The following is a 19,122-nucleotide window of genomic DNA, read 5'->3' on the forward strand; positions in this document are numbered from 1 at the left end:
AATGGCAGCCCAGAAGCATACAATATTCCATGCCTTATAAAGACATTATGTTACAGTTTTATTGAGATTTAATTGGCTACTACACTGTGTAAATTTAGGGAGTACAGCACAATGCTCTAATATGTATAGTAAAATGGTCACCACTATAAGTTAACATATATCGTCTCATATAGGTACTATATATATATATATTTTTTTCTTTCCCCTTGTGATGAGAACACTTGAGATCTATTCTCTTAACAACTTTCCTGTGTAACACACAGAAGCATTAGCTACAGTCACCATTTGTACATTTCATCCCTAGTACTGAGTCGCCTGACAGCTGGGAGTTTGTACCTTCCTCTGATTCACCCTCCTCCCTCCTTCTGTGTGCCCCCCCCCCTTTAATAACCACAACTCTGGTCCCTTTCTATGAATTTGCTTGTGTGTTTTGGATTCCGCACATAGGTGGGATCGTACAGTATTTGTCTTTCTCTGTCTGACTTACTTCACTTAGCATGATGCCCTCCAGGTCCATCCACATTGTTGCAAATGGCAGGATTTCCTCATTGTTTAAGGCTGAGTAATGCTCTTGGTTTTTTTTTTTTTTTTTAAGATATTATTTATTTATTTGACAGACAGAGATCAAGTAGGCAGAGAGGCAGGCAGAGAGAGAAGGGGGGAAGCAGGCTCCTCACCAAGCAGAGAGCCCATGCGGGGCTCGATCCCAGGACACTGAGATCATGACCTGAGCTGAAGGCAGAGGCTTAACCACTGAGCAACCCAGGCGCCCCTGAGTAATACTCTTGTACAGCTTCTTCATTCATTTGTCTATCAGTGGACACTTAGACTGTTTCCGTGTTTCTGCTTTTTAGGATGGTGAAACCATTCAGTAATGGTAAGTACATTACCCTACGCATGTGGCAAAACCCATAGGACTTCACAGCACAGAGTTAACTTTAATGTCAGTAGAGCTTTTAAGAAATCATTTAGGAAGCAGAGGGTCCCAGTTTGGAATGTAGGCATGCCGCCACCGAAGGGGAGGGCAGAAAAGTTTTCGATTGTGGAACTTTGGAAATGAGTGGAGACCATAAGACCCAAGACAGAAGGGACTGCTTGTAATCCTTGAAATTTGGTTGGTAGAGTTGTCCTCCATGGGGATATGGGTTCAGAACTCTGAAACCACTAGGTATGTAAACCGGAACTGAGTCATGAAGTAAATATAAGGCAGATAGATGGTGGGGGCACATGTTGAATTGTAAGGTTATCGACAAATAGAGAGGGCTAGAATAAGTCCATGTGGTACTGGGTTAGAGGTGGAGACCTCAGCGGGAATTCAGGTTTAGCTTAATTTTGATACAGGAGGCTCCATACACATGCATTTATTTGCTCCGTTTGCTGGGAGGGCCTGGAACGAAGGACTCCCTAGTAATAGCAGGTGTACACAGCCAAGATCTAGCCTTGGTTTCTCATACCATTGTCTAATAGAAGGGAACAGGATTTCTTAGAAAAATGGCTGTTTCTAGGGAGGAGAGTGTTAGGAAATATACAAGATGAGCCTAGAGCATTTTGTGGGTTAAAAAGCAAGGACAGGGGGCGCCTGGGTGGCTCAGTGGGTTAAGCCGCTGCCTTCGGCTCAGGTCATGATCTCAGGGTCCTGGGATCGAGTCCCACATCGGGCTCTCTGCTCAGCAAGGAGCCTGCTTCTCTCTCTCTCTCTCTCTCTCTCTCTCTACCAGCCTCTCTACCTACCTGTGATCTCTCTCTGTTAAATAAATAAATAAAATCTTTAAAAAAAAAAAAAAAAAAAAAAAAAAAAAAGCAAGGACAGGCTCTTCTTAAAAAAAAAAAAAAAGTCTGTTTAAAAAAAAAAAAAGCAAGGACAGGCTCAAACAACAAAACACCAAAACAAATTTAAAAACCACATACACATAGAAGTGGAGGCACATCTAAGAGACACAGGAACCAAGGAAAGAGAGCCCTAGGATGCCAAGCTAGAATAATTTGAACAACAAAATAAGTAATATAAGGTCATTTACACATATTTGTACAAAGTATAATATAAATATCCACGAGTCTATCCTGAGACAAATTAGTGACTGAGTACATTACACATGTTTAGATGGAGGGGATGAGACACATCTCCTGTGCAGAAAAACCCCCAGTATGTTCACAGACACTCCCTCCTGGAGGGGAAGCCTGACTCCTATTCCTTAAGTGTGGGTTGCGCACAGTGACCTCCTTGCAGGGGTGCAGTGTGGACGGGGGAGGCAGCAAGAATAACTTTACCGTGGAGAGATCTGATAAACAGTACCTCAGCCAGGTGGTCAAGGTCAACAGCAACATAAATCATGTTGTCAGTTTGTGCCCTTGATATGATGTAATGAGACTGGCACTGTATCTCTGTGGTCTTCCTCCTAAAACCCAGACCCCTATCTAACCATGGAAAAAACAAAACAAAACAAAACAAAAAAAACAGCAGACCAAGTCAAAAAAAAAAAAAAAAAAAAAGAGCACTCTTTAAAATACTTGACCTGTACTCTTCGAAACTGTCAAGATCATCCCAAACAAGGAATGTCCGGCAAATATCCCAGTCAGCAGCGGTCGCCGTAGACATAACTAAGAAATATGATTTGGTATCTTGGATGGGATCCTGGAACAGAAAGAGGACTTTAGGTAAAGACTAAAGAAATCTGATTAAACCTGGACTTCAGCTAATGATGGAACAACACTGTTCACTGATGGTGACAAATGTTAACAATTAGGTAAACTGGGTATGGACGTATGGGGCCGTGTATTATTTTGCAATGTTTCTAGAACTCTAAAAACTTAAAAGCTTTTCTTTTTTTTAAAGCAATAATACAGTTTATCAATTTCTCTTTTCAAAATGCAGAAATCCATCTACCTGCTCCTTTCCTTTAACGTTGCCAACAGGTTCATGGCCCCCAAGAGGCCTGGTTGGTTTCGGCCATTCCTTTCTTTCCCGAATTTCTCCTTTTAGCCTGCAAATCTGCAGTACCCCTATTCAATTGCAAATGACCTTTGTTCTATGAATTTCAGAGCTTTTTCACAGCACAAAGTGTCTTCTGACTGAGTCATCTGTGGGGTGTCCATGGGTGCCCCACCCCCACTCTGTCCTCATCTCATGGCCAAGGCCACCACGACCTCACTGACTGGTCCTTCATGGCCCAGCAGGCAGAGCACACCACTGCCACGCACCACACCCCCCAGAGGATTGTTCCACATTCTGTACAATGGCCTGATTCTTCTAAACGAATGATCATAAAAATATTCTTTGGGGGAAGTTTGATTATTGGGATTCTCATGATGTTTTAACTGTTTGGACCTTCCTAGGACTGCAAATGATGTCCTCTTTCATCTAAGGGGGGGCCTGGACAAGACCCACCTTGCTGAGGGACTTATGGACACTGACCACCAGGCCTGCAGAAGGCACACACGGCTCTTCACACACACACAGACTTGCAGTCAATACCGCCCTCCCCTCTCTTCTCATCCTGCTGAGGGGCCAGGTAGCCAGTGCCGGGTTTCCCTGCTTGTGTCCCATGCATCAGTAGGAGCCTGTGTGGTAACGGGGGTGCTGTGAACACACACATTTGGGAAATCCTATATACCATACACGCCACGCATCTCTTGAAGATCTAACACATAAATTAGGTGGTTGGAGGCTCAGAGAGCCTTGTGGGAAAGAAAGGCTTGATTCCATTGACCTGAAATTCCCCACACCCGCTGAACTCTTTGTTATTGTGTCTGAAGCCTCTACCGCTGAGCCAGCAGGAACCCTTAAATGTAGCAGTAGGGCCAGAGGCCGGCTAGAAAGTGGGAGGATGTGCAAGTCTGAAGACTAAAGATCTAAAAAGGAGATGAAAAGGTTGGCCACCAGCTCTCCTTGGGATTTGGAAGACTGGGTTGGACAGAAACCTCTGCAGGGCTCCCCTAGGTCCCCGGCTGGTGGAGTCATTTTTGCCCTGGAAGGTTGAGGGCGAGAGGTGGGAAGGGGCCGTGGGGAACCACAGAAGCACGTTCTCCAGCTACGCATGGGGACCGACATTGCGGTTCGCTCCAATTCTTCTGCTATGAGGGAGAGTAGAAACAGTCCCCGAGGAGCCCTCCTAGTAATCCCAGTGGCACTGGCTGATACACGCAGCCCAGAACCTCTCGGGATGCTCCAGCTGTGTGCTGTTTACTGGGTGGGGGAGGCCTGGAAGGCCTTCTTTTTCTCCTCTGAGGTTTTTCCCAATCTCCTGGGGAGTGATTAGCTGTCCTTCTAGCATCCCTGTGTTTACGGAGATAAATTAATCCTTGAATTATCTGCTAAAGAGGAGATAACGCCAAAGTGTGTGCCTGTCCAAATCCCAAACGCCTCTGAGAAGAAAAGCAGACCTTTTCAAAGCAGCCGCAGGGAGAGGGAAGTGCAAATGCCCGGGGCCCTTCCCGGCAAGAAGGTCAAGCCCAGCCGGGTTTGGTAGGCAGAGTCATAAATAGTTATAATCCCTTTCTTTTCTTGTTTTTTTTTTTTTTTTTTTTTAATCTTTGCTTGTTTTAAAAGCCTTAGGGACAGACAAAACTCCGAGTGAAACACAGAACTGGGCGTTCAAACATGTCTAAGGAAATCCTTCTCCCATGAGACGAGGCATAAAGATCTGCCCTAGCTTCTAGATCTTAAATTCTCTTTCTGTATAAACATCAACACGACACATCCACAGACCCAGCTTTGCGGTTATTTCCATGACCTGCTATGTAGTCATGGAGCTGTTTTCCATCTGTTAGAGTCTAGCGGCTTTGCTGGAACTTTTTTCTCATCTTTGTCCTTGGAACGTGATTATTTCCTTGGAAATAAGTGATTATTGTGGATATTTAGTTTTGAGAGTGCGAGATGGGCAGTGGTTCTTTCAGCCACGGGGCCTTTTCTAAGCCCCAGTTTCTCATCAGTAAAATACTCGATTTTGCATTTCTGGCCCCAAGAACTGCAAGAGAAGAGATTTCTGTCGTGGTAAGCCACCAAGTTTGCGGTCCTGCATGACAGTGGCCCCAGGAAATAAAACAGCCCTGCGGAGGTGAAGATCCAGGTGTATTCAGAGATCTGAGGAGGACCCACGAGCAAGGAGACGAGTGGCCTGAACTGATGGGGAGAGTCAGGGTCCGGGCCTCCCCAGGTCTTAGTGACCTTGGACAGTTGTTGGGATTGTTCTAAGCACAATGAGAAGCCACTGAGAAGTTTAAAGCAGGAATTAGAACAACCTGCTTTGTAGAAGGAGACACTCCGGCATGGAGGGGGAGAATGGGAGCTCGGAAGCTCCTGCAGAAGCGAGAGTGAGGACTAACAGGGGCCTGGGGCGGGGGGTTGCTGGTGGAGGTGAAGGGCCGCAGATCAGGTCAAGACTTTTTTTGGTAGATAAAGTTGACAGGACTCATCGACTGATTGGCTATGGTGGTGGGAAAAAAAGGGAACAACCAAGGATGATGCCTTGGTTTGAGCCAAAGGAATAGACAGTGACGAAGCCAAGAGAGAAAACAGGCTTGGGGGTGAGGTGCGGGGGGGTGAGACTCAAGAGTTCCATCTTGAACGTGGGAAGTCTGAGACGGCTGTGGATTATCCAAACAGAAATGTCAGGTGAGGATCTGAGTGCACAAAGCTGCGGCTCAGGGGAGACATCTAGGCTAGAGATGTAATTAAGGAATCATTACCGAGATTATATAAAATGTCTCTGAGGGAGTGACAGAGAAGACACTCAGAACTAGACCTTGAGAAATACCAACATTTCGAGAAAGGAGGAAAGCCAGCCAACAAAGGAAGCCGGGAAAGGCCAGGAGATGCGGGGAAATGTAGGAAAGTGTTCGGTCCCAGAGGCCGAGGGAGGGAGGTGTTTGAGAAACAACTGTGCTCAACCCCTATCAGTGCTGCTCAGAAAAAAAAAACAAACAAGGCCACTGAGCTGACTTTTCAGTGCTGCAATGTAGAGACTCCTAGAGATCCTGCACAAAGCCACATCAGGTGAACGGTGAGGTGGATGCCAGATTGGGGCGGGTGGCGGCGTGGGTGACGCAGAATGAAATTCCAGGTGGGGTAGAAGTAAAGCCATAAGGACAAAATTATAAAAATATTGTAAGACCATACAGGAGATTCTTTTTATATAATCTTGGGGGGGGGGTAGGAAGGCTATGAAAAGAACCCCCAATCAAAACTAATTATTGATTAATCACACTTCATAAGTAAATTTATTATTCAATAAAAATTAATGAAGTTAAAATTAAAACATCTGTGTGATTAAAAAAAAAAAGACCATATACAAATTTCAGGGGGGAAAGGCACTATAGATTTTGATATGCAAAGATCATATGTTTGCAATATATACAATAGAAAAAGGGTTGATATTGAGAATTTATCATGAATTTCTATGAATCAATAAAAAAGAATAAATAATCCAACAGAAAAGCGAGCAAAAGATACAGAGGCGTTTCACAGGAGAAAACCAAGTGGCCAATAAATACATGAAAAGACGCTTAACCTCATTAGTAATCTCAGATACGTTCATTCAAGTACTGGGAAAGGGTCCGGGGACTGGGCATTCTCAAAAGTGGTTGATCATGGTGGGAGTGTAAAATGGTTCAGCCCTGGAGGGCAATTTGGAATAATATTTATTAACAAAATCCCCTTTGTGTGATAGGCCCTTCAGAAACACTTGCTTCTGTGTAGACAGTGGTTCATTGTGGTTTGTAATAGAGAAATGTAATCGAGGCATCAGCCTGCTGTCCTTTCTGGAGCTCTGGCTCCTCTTCCGAGTTCACACAGAATTCAGTTCCTTGTGGCTGTAGGACTGAAGTCCAGTTTTCTTTTGGCTGTCAGCTGAGGGCTGTTGGCAGTTCTGGAAGCTGCCCATAGTCAGCCGCCATAGGGCTCCCTCCCAACACAGTAGCTGACTTCTTCAAAGCCAGCAGGGACCTCTCTGTCCAGGACATTCTGCGTTCAAGAGATTCATCCCATCAGGTAAAAGTGGATAATACCAAGGAAATTATTTTAAAAGTCATGGAAGTTGTTCAGACCTGGTCTGAAGTAAATAAACCTGTGATGATTTTTTGCTTATAAATTTAGTTTATTTCACAGGAGATTAGAAAATACTCATTTGAGCAGTATTAATTCACTGTGTCCTTTATCTTCAGCTTGTAGAAATTGGCTGCTCAGCCCAAAACTTTACCTTTTGATCAAACCAAAGGGGTGACCAAAATGAACTAATCTCAGCTATAAAAAAAAATTAATAATAATCCCTGAAACACTAAGCCTCCTGCTAACTCTCTGCTCTGCTGCTGCTTGTGCAAACATTTCTGTAGCTTCCTATCTCCTGGAGAGCACTGGGAAATGCTATCAAAAGCAAGCTGTGTGCAGGGTTTTTCTTTTTTTCCATTGTGGAGAAGGTCATTGATGATGTAAGACTTGATTAAGACTAAATAGGGTCAGCAGTAGAAATATATTTATTCCTCCTATTTTATATATCTATTTCTTCTAATATATATATATATATATATATATGCATGCTGCTGGTGCATATATATATATATGAGACCCAGGATTTCCTGTAGAACTTGTCATCTTTGGAGCATTCACAGTGGAAAATAAAAAGTATCCTTAGCCCTCTTGTTCCCCGTGGCTATGATAACACAAAGCTGTGTTCTTTGGACACTTTTTGCTGCTCCAGCAGTCCATAAGAGATTTCCTCTTTGTCATTAAGCCACCATCATGAGCAAATTGTTTTGTCAGTTGGCCAGGACCTCCAGATACTCAAGGATCACGTTAGCAGGAAACTCCAGCTGCGTGTGTGGCGGTGCGGTGGCCGTGCCTTAAAGAAAGCTTCATTTTTGTTTCAAGTTGTCATAATCTTTCATTGGGCTCAACAACATTAGATGAAAACACACCCAGGGGTGTTTCTACATCTGGAAGTTAGCTGTCCCGCTGAGGATAGTCAGGGCGACTCCAGGGAGTAACCAATGGAAAATGATGAGGAAATCACTCTGAAAGCCAGAGAAAGAACTCTTCATTGCACTAAGATGCTCAAAAACTATTAGATCCTGTGTCAGGCCCACATGTACCCTGGGAGTAATCAGACTCACCCAAGGCCCCGGGTCTATTCACCTCATGCAGCTGTAGTTCATCTACTCTTCATTTCTTTAGAGCGGAGCCAGCGTGTGCCCTACCCAGCATCTGCTCTGCCGGGAAGTATATATGAAGTCTCTAACCAAGACTGCTGATTCATTTACTCAGTTAATTGGTGCTGCCTGTGGCTTAATTTGCTTAACTCGCTGGACTCCCTGTGTGTCCTCGGCCAATGCTAACCACCTAGTCCTTGGTTTTAGTTCAGCCTTCTTTATTCTGGTTCAACCATATTCAAGTTCATCTGTACTCTAGTACTCTAGATCTTGGTTCGATCACCTACACTTTAGCCTGTGATTTGATCTTTAGTTTCCACACTCTTCTTAACCCTAAATTTTCCCTTTTAGAGCCTAGACTGTGGTCGTCTCCCAGTCCTGGTGTCCACTGACGCCCAAAGCCCACCTGCTCCCTGATGTCAGCTGTTCAGTCAAGATACCCTGAAGCCATCTTTGACTCTGCTCCACTTTCCCTCGGGTGAAGCTCAAGTTCAGGGAAAAGGTAGGGTGAAGGGTAAGGTTAGACTCCCGAATAGGATGAGCAATAGGATGGGGATGGGAGAAGGGGAGTGTCTGTTGTGTACATTTCCTAGTAGCTTACAATACTGCACATTTAGTGGTGTGATTAGGGTTATGCAGTAAGTATGAATGTCAAAATAAACTCATCAAGATGGCAGAGTCAAAATGGCATCATAAAAATACGCACTTGTGCTGCCATCTCCTACCTGACAATAAGTGTTACAAGGCAGCATTAATAACTCTTACTCTGTAGCATTTCTGAGTTTAAAAAACTGCCATTACCTCTCATATTTAATAGATTTCATAATTGTAAGATACATTATATATATATATAAAATCATTTCTCAAAATATATGCATCTTAAAGTCAATGTTTATCATCACTGTAAGCCAAGTTTCAGTTGTTACCTTGCTGTCTTTGCCGACTTTTTAAATAATTAATTCTTTTATTGAAATATAATTAACTTACAATGTTATACTAGTTTCTAGTGTATAGCAAATTGATTCAACAATTCTGTGCATGATACAATGTTCATTATGATTAAGTGTAGTCATTTAAGTGTATCTGTTACAACGTTATTACAATATTATTGACTATATTCCTTAGGCTGTAATTTTCATCTCTGTGACTTATTTATTTTATAACTGGGAGTTTGTATCTCTTAATTCCTTTTATCTATTTCACCCATTTCCCCAACCACCACCTCTCTTATAACCACCACTTTGTTCTCTATATTTAAGAGTCTATTTTTTGTTTATTCATTTGTTTTGTTTTTTTAAAATTCCACATGTAGGTGAAATCACATGCTGTTTGTCTTTCTCTGTCTGACTTATTTCATTTAGTCTAGCATCTTCTAGGTCTATCCATGTTGTTGAAAATGGCAAGAATTCATTTATTTTTATGAATGAGTCATATTCCATTATATTTTATACCATATCTTCTTTATCCATTCATCTGTCAATGGACACTTGGGATCCTTCCATGTCTTGGCTATTGTAAATAATGCTGCAGTAAGCATAAGAGTGCATGTATCTTTTTTGAATTAGTGTTTTTGTATTCTTTGGGTAAATACTCAGTAGTGGGATTTCTGGATCATATGGTATTCCTATTTTTAAGTTTTTGAGAGACATCCAAACTGTTTTCCACAGTTGCATTTGAAATTTAAAATTTATTTTCAAATTGAAATTGAAATGCAAATCAAGACCACAATGAGATATTATGTTATACCTGTAAGAATGGTTAGAATGAAAAAGACAAGAAATAACAAGGGTTGGTGAGGAGGTGGAGAAAAAGGAACCTTCATGCGCTGTTGGTGGGAATGTAAATTGGTGTCATTGCCTAATTTTTTTTCAATATTTAAAAAAATATTTATTGATTGATTAGAGAGAGAGAGGGAGCAGGATTGGGGGGGGTGGGGGCAGGTCAGGGGAGAGGGAGAAGCAGACTCCCTGCTGAGCAAGGAACCTGTGAAGAGTGGTGGTGGGGATGGGGAGGTGGAGATAGTGGGATGGTGGGGGGATGGGCGTTGGGGGAGTAGAGGGTGGGGGAAGGCTTGATCCGAGGACTCCGGGATCATGACCAGAGCTGAGGGCAGACACTTAACCAACTGAGCCACCCAAGTGCCCTTCAGTATTTCTTTTCCCTTTTTTTTTTTTTTTCATTATGACCACCTCTCCTCCTCTTCCTCCTCCTCCTCCATCTTCTTCTTCTTCCTCTTCCTCCTCTTCTCCTCCCCCTCCCCCTCCCCCCTTCTTCTTTTTCTTCTTCTTCTTTAACATATAATGTATTATTTTCCCCAGGGATACTGATCTGTGAATCATCAGGCTTACACATTTCACAGCACTCCCCAATGTCCATAACCCAGCCACCCTATCCCTCCCCAATTCCCCCAGCAACCCTCAGTTTTTTCCCTGAAATTAAGAGTTCTTATGGCTTGTCTCCCTTACAATCCCATCTTGTTTTATTTTTTTCCTTCCCTACCCCCTACAACCCCCCACATTGGCTCTCAAATTCCTCATATCAGAGAGATCATATGATAATTGTCTTTTTATGATTGACTTATTTTGCTTAGCATAATACCCTCCAGTTCCATCCACATCATTGCAAATGGCAAGATTTCATTTCTTTTGATGGCTGCATAGTATTCCATTGTATGTATATCCCACATCTTCTTTATCCATTCATCTGTTGATGGACATCTAGGTTCTTTCCATTGTTTGGCCATTGTAGACATTGCTGCCATAAACATTCGGGTGCACATGCCCCTTCAGATCACTACATTTGTATCTTCAGGGTAAATACCCAGTAGTGTGATTGCTAGGTCATAGGGTAGCTCTATTTTCAACTTTCTGAGGAACCTCCATACTGTTTTCCATAGTGGCTATACCAGCTTGTGTTCCCACTGACAGTGTAGGAGGGTTTCCCTTTCTCTGCATCCTCGCCAACATCTGCCATTTCCTGACTTGTTAATTTTAGCCATTCTGACTGGTGTGAGATGGTATCTCACTGTGGTTTTGATTTGTATTTCCCTGACAGTGAGTGATGTTGAGCACTTTTTCATGTGTCTTTTGGCCATTTGGATATCTTCTTTGCAGGAATGTCTGTTCATGTTTTCTGCCCATTTCTTGATTGGATTATTTGTTCTTTGGGTGTTGAGTTTGATAAGTTCTTTGTAGATTTTGGATACTAGCCCTTTATCTGATATGTCATTTGCAAATATCTTCTCCCGTTCTGTCAGTTGTCTTTTGGTTTTGTTGACTGATTCCTTTGCTGTGCAAAAGCTTTTGATCTTGAATAAATCTGAAGAGTTCATTTTTGCCCTTTCTTTCTTTGCTTTTAGTGATGTCTGGCCCTGGGCTCTTGTTTGTTGGGAGATTTTTGATGACTGCTTCAATCTCCTTACTGGTTATGGGTCTGTTCAGGTTTCCTATTTCTTCCTGGTTCAGTTTTGATAGTTTATATGTCTCTAGGAATGCATTCATTTCTTTCAGATTGTCAACTTTGCTGGTGTATAATTGCTCATAATATGATCCTATAATTGTTTGTATTTCTTTGGTGTTGGTTGTGATCTCTCTTCTTTCATTCATGATTTTATTAATTTGGGTCCTTTCTCTTTTCTTTTGGATAAGTCTGGCCAGGGGGTTCATCAATCTTATTAATTCTTTCAAAGAACCAGCTCCTATTTTGGTTGATACATTCTGTTGTTCTTTTGGTTTCTATTTCATTGATATCTGCTCGATCTTTATTATTTCTCTTCTCCTTTTGATCTTAGGCTTTCTTTGCTGTTCTTTCTCCAGCTTCTTTAGGTGCAGGGTTAGGTTGTGTACTTGAGGCCTTTCTTATTTCTTGAAAAAGGCTTGTATTGCTATATACTTTCCTCTCAGGACTGCCTTTGCTGTGTCCCAGAAATTTTGAACAGTTGTGTTTTCATTTTCATTTGTTACCATGAATTTTTAAAATTCTTCTTTCATTTCCTGGTTGACCCATCCATTCTTTAGTAGGATGCTCTTTATCCTCTATGTATTAGAGTTCTTTCCAACTTTCCTCTTGTGATTGAATTCTAGTTTCAAAGCATTGTGGTCTGAAAATATGCAGGGAATGATCCCAGTCTTTTAGTACCAGTTGAGACCTGATTTGTGACCCAGGATGTGATCTATTCTAGAGAATGCTCCATGTGCACTAGAGAAGAATGTGAATTCTGCTGTCTTGAGATGGAATGTTCTAAATAGATCTATGATGTCCATCTGGTCCAGTGTGTCATTTAAAACCTTTATTTCCTTGCTTATCTTTTCCTTAGATGATCTGTCCATTTCATTGAGGGGGGGGGGTGTTAAAGTCCCCTACTGTAATTGTATTATTGTTGATGTGTTTCTTTGATTTTGTTTTTAATTGGTTTATATAATTGGCTGCTCCCATGTAGGGACATAGATATTTAAAATTATTCAATCTTCTTGTTGGACAGACCCTTTAAGTATATATAGTGTCCTTCCTCATCTCTTATTGTAGTCTTCGGCTTAAAATCTAATTGATCTGATATAAGGATTGCCACCCCAGCTTTCTTTTGACATCCATTAGCATGGTAAATGCTTTTCCACACCCTTTCTTTAAATCTGGAGATGTCTTTGGATCTAAAGTGAGTTTCTTGTAGACAGCATATTGATGGGTCTTTTTTTAATCCATTCTGATACCCTGTGTCTTTTGATTGGAACATTTAACCCATTTACATTCAGGATAACTATTGAAGGATATGAATTTAGTGCCATTGTATTGCCTGTAAGGTAACTGTTACTGTATATTATCTCTGTTCCTTTCTGGTCTGTTACTTTTAGGCTCTCTCTTTGCTTGGAGGACACCTTTTAATATTTCCTGTAGTGCTGGTTTGGTGTTTGCAAATTCTTTTAATTTCTGTTTGTCCTGGAAACTTTTTATCTCTCCTTCTATTTTTAGTGACAGCCTAGCTGGATATAGTGTTCTAGGCTGCATATTTTTCTCATTTAGTGCTCTGAATATATCATGCCAGTTCCTTCGGGCCTGCCAGGTCTCCATGGAGAGGTCTGCTGCCAATCTAATATTTCTACTGTTGTATGTTACAGACTTCTTATCCTGAGTTGCTTTCAGGATTATCTCTTTGTCACTGAGACTTTTAAGTTTTACTATTAGATGATGGGATCTGGACTGATATTTACTGATTTTGAAGGGGGGGTTCTCTGTGGCTCTGGATTCTGATGCTTGTTCCCTTTGCTAAATTAAAGAAATTCTCTGCTATAATTTGCTCCAATAAACCTTCTGCCCCTCTCTCTCTTTCTTCTTCTTCTGGAATACCAATTATTCTAATATCGTCTCATTGTATGGTATCACTTTTCTCTTGACTTTTTCCCTTGTGGTCCAGTAGTTGTTTGTCTTTCTTTTTCTCAGCTTCTTTATTCTCCATAATTTGGTCTTCTATATCACTAATTCTCTCTTTTGCCTCATTTATCCTACCAGTAAGAGCCTCCATTTTTGATTGCACCTCATTAATAGCTTTTTAAATTTCAACTTGTTTAGATTTTAGTTATTTTATTTATCCAAAAGGGATTTTATTTCTCCAGAAAAGGATTCTCTAATATCTTCCATTATTTTTTCAACCCCAGCTTGCACCTCACTAATTGTCATTCTGAACTCTAGTTCTGACCTATTACTAAGTCCATATTGATTGGGTCTCTAGCTGTTGGTACTGCCTCTTGTTCTTTTTTTGTGGTGAGTTTTTCTGCCTTGCAATTTTATCTAGATAAGAATAGATGAATGAGAGAACAAATTACTAGAAGGGTAGCAACAACCCCAGAAAAATATATACTAACCATCTCAGAAGAGACCCAAAACTGGGGGGAGAAGAAAGAGGGAAAAAAATGAAAAAAATAAAAAGGCATATATTAGACTGGTGAATAGAACAGAGCCAAACACTTGATTTTGGGTGCATTTTGGTCTGTTAGAAGAAACAACCTACCAAAATTTTAAAGAAAGAAAAACTTATGTATATACAAAAATAAGGGTAAACTCAATGAAGGGATAGAATATGACTGTAAAGATGAAAATTTAAAAAGATTCTAAAAAAGGAATTGGTAAGATAAGTTGGTCAAAAAATGAAAAGGGAAAAAAAAGAGGAAAGAATGTGACCAGGTTGGCGAGTAGGAAAAAGTCATGTGCTAGATTTAGGGTATATTTTGATGTATTAGGAGAAATTTTACACCAAAATTTTAACAACAAAAAAAAAACCTATATGTATCCAAAAATAAGGTTAAGTACAATGAAGAATTAAAATATGAGTAGAACAATGAAAATTTAAAAAAATTTTTAAAGGTATTGATAAGACAAAATAAATTAAAATAGTAAAGGGAAGAAATTTTAAAAATAGAATAACAAAAAATAAAATTAAAAAATTTAACTTTGAAAGACTTAAGAATCATGGGGGGAAAAGCCATGAATTCTATGAGTTTAGCTCTGGAGTTCCACAGTTCTCATCGATCGGCTGGATGTTCTTGCTGATCATCTGGGGGAGGGGACCGTTGCCGTGATTTTCAAATGTCTTTGCCCAAGGCAGAATTGCACCGCCCTTGCCAGGGGCCAGGCTAAGCAATCTGCTCAGGTTCACTCTCAAGAGCTTTTGTTCCCTGAACGCTTTCCATAGAGTTTTGGAGGACGGGAATGAAAATGGTGGCCTCCCAATCTCCAGCAGGAGGAGCTGAGAGCTTGGCCCCCACTCCTCAGTGCTCCCTCGGAGAAAAGCATTCAATCCCTCCTATCAGCCTGGTCTCTGACTGCAGGGACCTTGCTCACCTGGCCTGTGACCAAGCATTTCTATGTCTGGCACATGGCCCCATTTGGAGTCTCCAAACCCAGCCGATCCCTGCAACATGCTCCCTCACCACTCCTCTTGGAGAAGGAAGGTGCATCTCCCCAGATCCGCCACTTGTGGGGTCCCTGCCCTTTGAGATCATGGTTTAAGGTAACCCTAAGCTGAGAGCCCCTCCTCAGCTCTGTCTCTATCGCGGGCTTCCCTGCTCTGATACCTGCAGCTCTACCACACTCAGACACCCCTGGCCTTTCTGTGACCTGGTGGGTCCTGAGACCACACTGTCCTCACAAGTCTTCCCCCACCTGCTTGGCCTCTGGAGTGACATCCCTCAGTGGAGAAGACTTCTAAACATTCCTATTTTCTGCTACGATGCTCCACTGCTTCCTGGAACCAGCCCCTCTCCCTGGGGTCTCTCTTCCCATATATCGCCTTGGATTTACTTCTCTGCACGTCCTACCTTCTGGAAAGTGGTCGATTTTCTGTTCCAAGAATTGGGGCTCTTCTTCTCTTCGATGTTCTATTGAGTTTGTAGGTGTTCAAAATGGTCTCATAACCATCCAGCTGAACTCCTGGGACCTGAAGAAATTTAGTTCTCCTACTCCTCTGCCATCTTGCTCCTCTCCACCATTGCCTAATTTTTAAAAATGCCAGCATCAAAGACTGCAGCATGGGTGGCAGCAACCTGGAAAATCCCAGGGACAATCATTTTATAATCCCTAGGGGCCACATACTTTGGTGGGGGAGGAAGGGAGGGAAAGATGGTGAATCAAATGGATTTGGCAATTCTTTAAGAGTAAGTTCAAAAGAAGGCAAAATCTAAATAATTGCAAAGCCAGCTTAGGAGATCAGTACAGTTGGCTTCTAGCTCTTTGATGGATTCCTTTAGAATGCACTGTGGCATTAAAACTCTTCATGACACAGAGGATAGTTTATGTAGAAAAACAACAGCTTTTAGTGATGCTGAGTCAAAAAGCTGTTTGGAAGAGTTACAGTAAGAATGTGAAGATGTTTGTAATGTATTTTTCTTGTGTTTTCCTCTTTTATGTATGCATTTTAGTATAAAACCTAAGTCTAAATAAGACTAAAACCATCCTTTCAATACATATAAATAAAAACTCTCCATGATACAAAGAAGTTGTCTCATAGTTTGACGGGGTTTTTTCTTTCTCAGTAATGGTGCATCTTATGAACAGCAGCTCTGAGATCATGAAATGAGAGTGCCATTTGGTGACCGAGACGTCGATGACACTTTGTAGTGTTGTGACCCCCTGGTCCTCCCTTTGACATGGATTCTTAGTTGTTAGGATTCATCTGGATCGTGTCAGTTTCCTTCTGCTCTGGCAGACTGATTCAGCATGGCCAAGGAACATTCCTTAGTTCTCTGTGTCGAGACACTCCTAGTAGCTGCCTACATCAAGATCTAAGTTGATAAATGCCTTTAAAATCTCTGTGCCTTCTAAGAAGCCAGACTCGGAGATGGAATAGTGAAAGACATGGCAGAGGACAAAATATGTGCCAATATTTGCAGGGCAGCCTGGAGAATATAGGGGAGGACTTTCAAGCAGTTCCTGGCTCAGCCAGGAAAGGGTGTGATGAGGAAATGTTGCAATCAAAGTGCATGGAACTCAAACTTAATGGGACCAAGGCTACACTTCAGGAGTTTACCATGCTCCTGCCAGGATTTGATTATAACTACAATTTCAATGCTTACATTCCTTTTGGGGGAAAGACAGATACCTTAGTGTTATGGGCTATAATGTATCCATTTTCCTTCCCAACAGCCACCAGTTTCCTTAATGGAAATTACATTTCCTTGTTGAGAATTTTCTTGGCCAGAAAGCCATCCTGATTGCTGCCTCTCTTTGCTTTTCCCCCACAGTAGAGCCCAAGGAGATCAAATACTTTCCCATCTGCCTTCTGCTATAGACAGAGTGTCAGCTTGGGTCAGTGACTGACCCAGGCTTGACCAATCAGATGCTTTCTCTTGGGGACTCTGGATTTAACATGTGACACATAGAAAAAAGAGACGTTTCAGAAGTTAAGAGTCATCACAGTGGTGCCAATTACTATCACAGTGATGTCTTGATCACACTGTACCTGAAACAAGGATAGTGTCTTATTTTATACAATATGACCCTGCTCTCCAGGTCTTTTATGATTCCTTCTGTCCTGAGACTATTCTTTTAGCTTCCCTCCAATTCTGAGAGCACCAAATAAAATCTCCTTAATCCCTCATTGCTTCAGAGAGCCAGAGCCCATCTCTATTACTTGCTACTAAGAACCCTGACTGATTCAACAACATCCCATATAGGATAAGTGGTGTCACAAAGGAGAGAAGAACTGCATGATTTTCCAGGTGTCCTCTTTTGTGTCATTAGAAGGAAGAGATGGAGGAATGGAATCTTTTTCTGGAGATCTCAAAGAACACAATGATGCTGTATCATCATGGGCAGTGGTTCTGCTAAAAGGATAATAGATAAGGCTTTTTATGGTTTCTTTTCCTCAGGATTAGATGACTGGTCTGTACCACAGATGTTCAGTAGGAGAGTGTTGGACACAGTCCCTGTGTCCAATAGCCTTCGTCCTATCTTTTCTTCCTTATGGTGCCCAAGGAGAGAAAACCAGATTTGCTTAATATTTTAAAATTAAGCATAATACTTTAGCCTTGCTAGACCAAGAACTGCCACCTCCCTCTCCAACAGAATCATATAAAGCAATTTGTGGAGAGGGGCAATAATTTTGATGACAGATAGCTTTGCATCCTGGCAGAAGGTAGTGGGTAAATATATGCATTTATTTGGCGTTCAAAAATGGTTCCCTTGTTGATAAAATTATCCTGGACATTTCTCTACATACTTGAGGGCATGAAACAAAACAGAAGTGGTGGGGCTTCTGGGTGACTCAGTGGGTTAAGGTCTCTGCCTTCGGCTCAGGTCGTGGTCTCAGGGTCCTAGGATTGAGCCCCGCATTAGGCTCTCTGCTCGGCGGGGTGCCTGCTTCCCTCATCTCTCTCTGCCTGCCTCTCTTCTTGCTTGTGAGCTCTCTTTCTGTGTCAAATTTAAAAAAAAAAAAAAAACTCTTAAAAAAAAAAAAAAAAACAGAAGTGGCAACCAATGGCACACCTTAGAAGAAAGATTAGTCTCCGAAGTTAAGTCTTGCTTGGTGCCCTCAGTGAACTATACCAGCAGCATCCCTCAGTGCAGGATCATTCAGAATTGCCCATATCTGGAGGCGGTTTGGAGGTCCTCAGCGGTATTACCCTTGTGTCTGTGCAGTGCTAGTGAGGTGGAGTTGAAGACTGTGGCCATGGTTTCTTGAGTTCCAATCCATGTGGCTCTCTAAGCCAGTGCTGTGCTTCCTGTGGGAGTTAGACTTCTCATTCCCTCCCCAAAAGGAGAACCCAAAATGTGAATTATTCTTCTAGTAGAGGCAATGCATTTGACTGGCTGGTCATATTTTTTCTTATGCAGCCAACTAGGCTTAGCAGCTCTGCCCCAGATGCTGAATTAGCCTCAGAAGCAAGTTGACAACTTGGTCCTAGCCTAGAGAACCCAACAGGCTGGCCACTAAGCTCCTTGTCCTTTTCCTCAGGGTTACAAGAAGTGAATACAAAGGGATCTTTTCTGCAACTCTTGCTCTAAAATTGGCAAGAGAAATTAAAGCAACAGTGCAAGATTCACTTGCCCAGTCAGGAATATTTCTGTTAGTTATGCATAGGCTGAAGAGAGATTAAAGATGAATACTCGTGCAAAGAGGAAAAAAACCATGAAAGGGCTGGAACTTCAAGGTAAGTATCACAGATAAAGAGCAAAGCTAAGGTAGTCAGTCTCTGACTCAGCGCTTCTGAGTTTCTCACTCAGAGGTTTCTTTCCTTAATGAAATGAGAGTTGGTGCTTTAAACCTTATGTGCTCACATTTCAGTTTGGGAAGGGTTGGCAGGGAGATGAAAATCATCCTGTCCTAGTGTGAAGGAGGAAAGATAGCTAGAGTTGAAGAGCACAACTAGGAAAAGGATAAGCTGCCCTGAAGTGGGTGGGAGGTGTCCGAGATGAGCCTAACCCCCTTCCCTTGGTGGTTTAGAACTGTGGTCCTCAAATCTGATGTGCATCAGAGTTACCTGGGGACTCGTTCCA

General features: G+C 41.9%; 1 protein-coding gene and 1 long non-coding RNA gene across 3 annotated transcripts in view; one reads left to right on the forward strand and one right to left on the reverse strand.

The window, feature by feature from the left end:
- Positions 1–8,740, forward strand: part of MTPAP (mitochondrial poly(A) polymerase) — a 130,219-nt gene extending 121,479 nt beyond the window's left edge. Inside the window, exon 13 of one of the 2 annotated variants that reach the window (XR_004287201.1) lies at positions 8,491–8,740. The gene's annotated coding sequence lies outside the window, so the exon portion shown is untranslated. The remainder of the gene's footprint in view (positions 1–8,490) is intronic. The other variant, XR_004287200.1, reaches the window with a different exon arrangement.
- LOC116594404 lies at positions 836–13,581 on the reverse strand. The gene is made up of 3 exons (XR_004287204.1): positions 13,480–13,581; positions 1,732–1,740; positions 836–846 (listed from the first exon to the last, which is right to left on the reverse strand). It is a non-coding gene; the product is annotated as an uncharacterized LOC116594404 (long non-coding RNA).
- Positions 13,582–19,122: the final 5,541 nt, after the last annotated feature.

The sequence above is a fragment of the Mustela erminea genome, chromosome 6 (assembly GCF_009829155.1).
Source record: "Mustela erminea isolate mMusErm1 chromosome 6, mMusErm1.Pri, whole genome shotgun sequence".
NCBI classification, from domain to species: domain Eukaryota; kingdom Metazoa; phylum Chordata; class Mammalia; order Carnivora; family Mustelidae; genus Mustela; species Mustela erminea.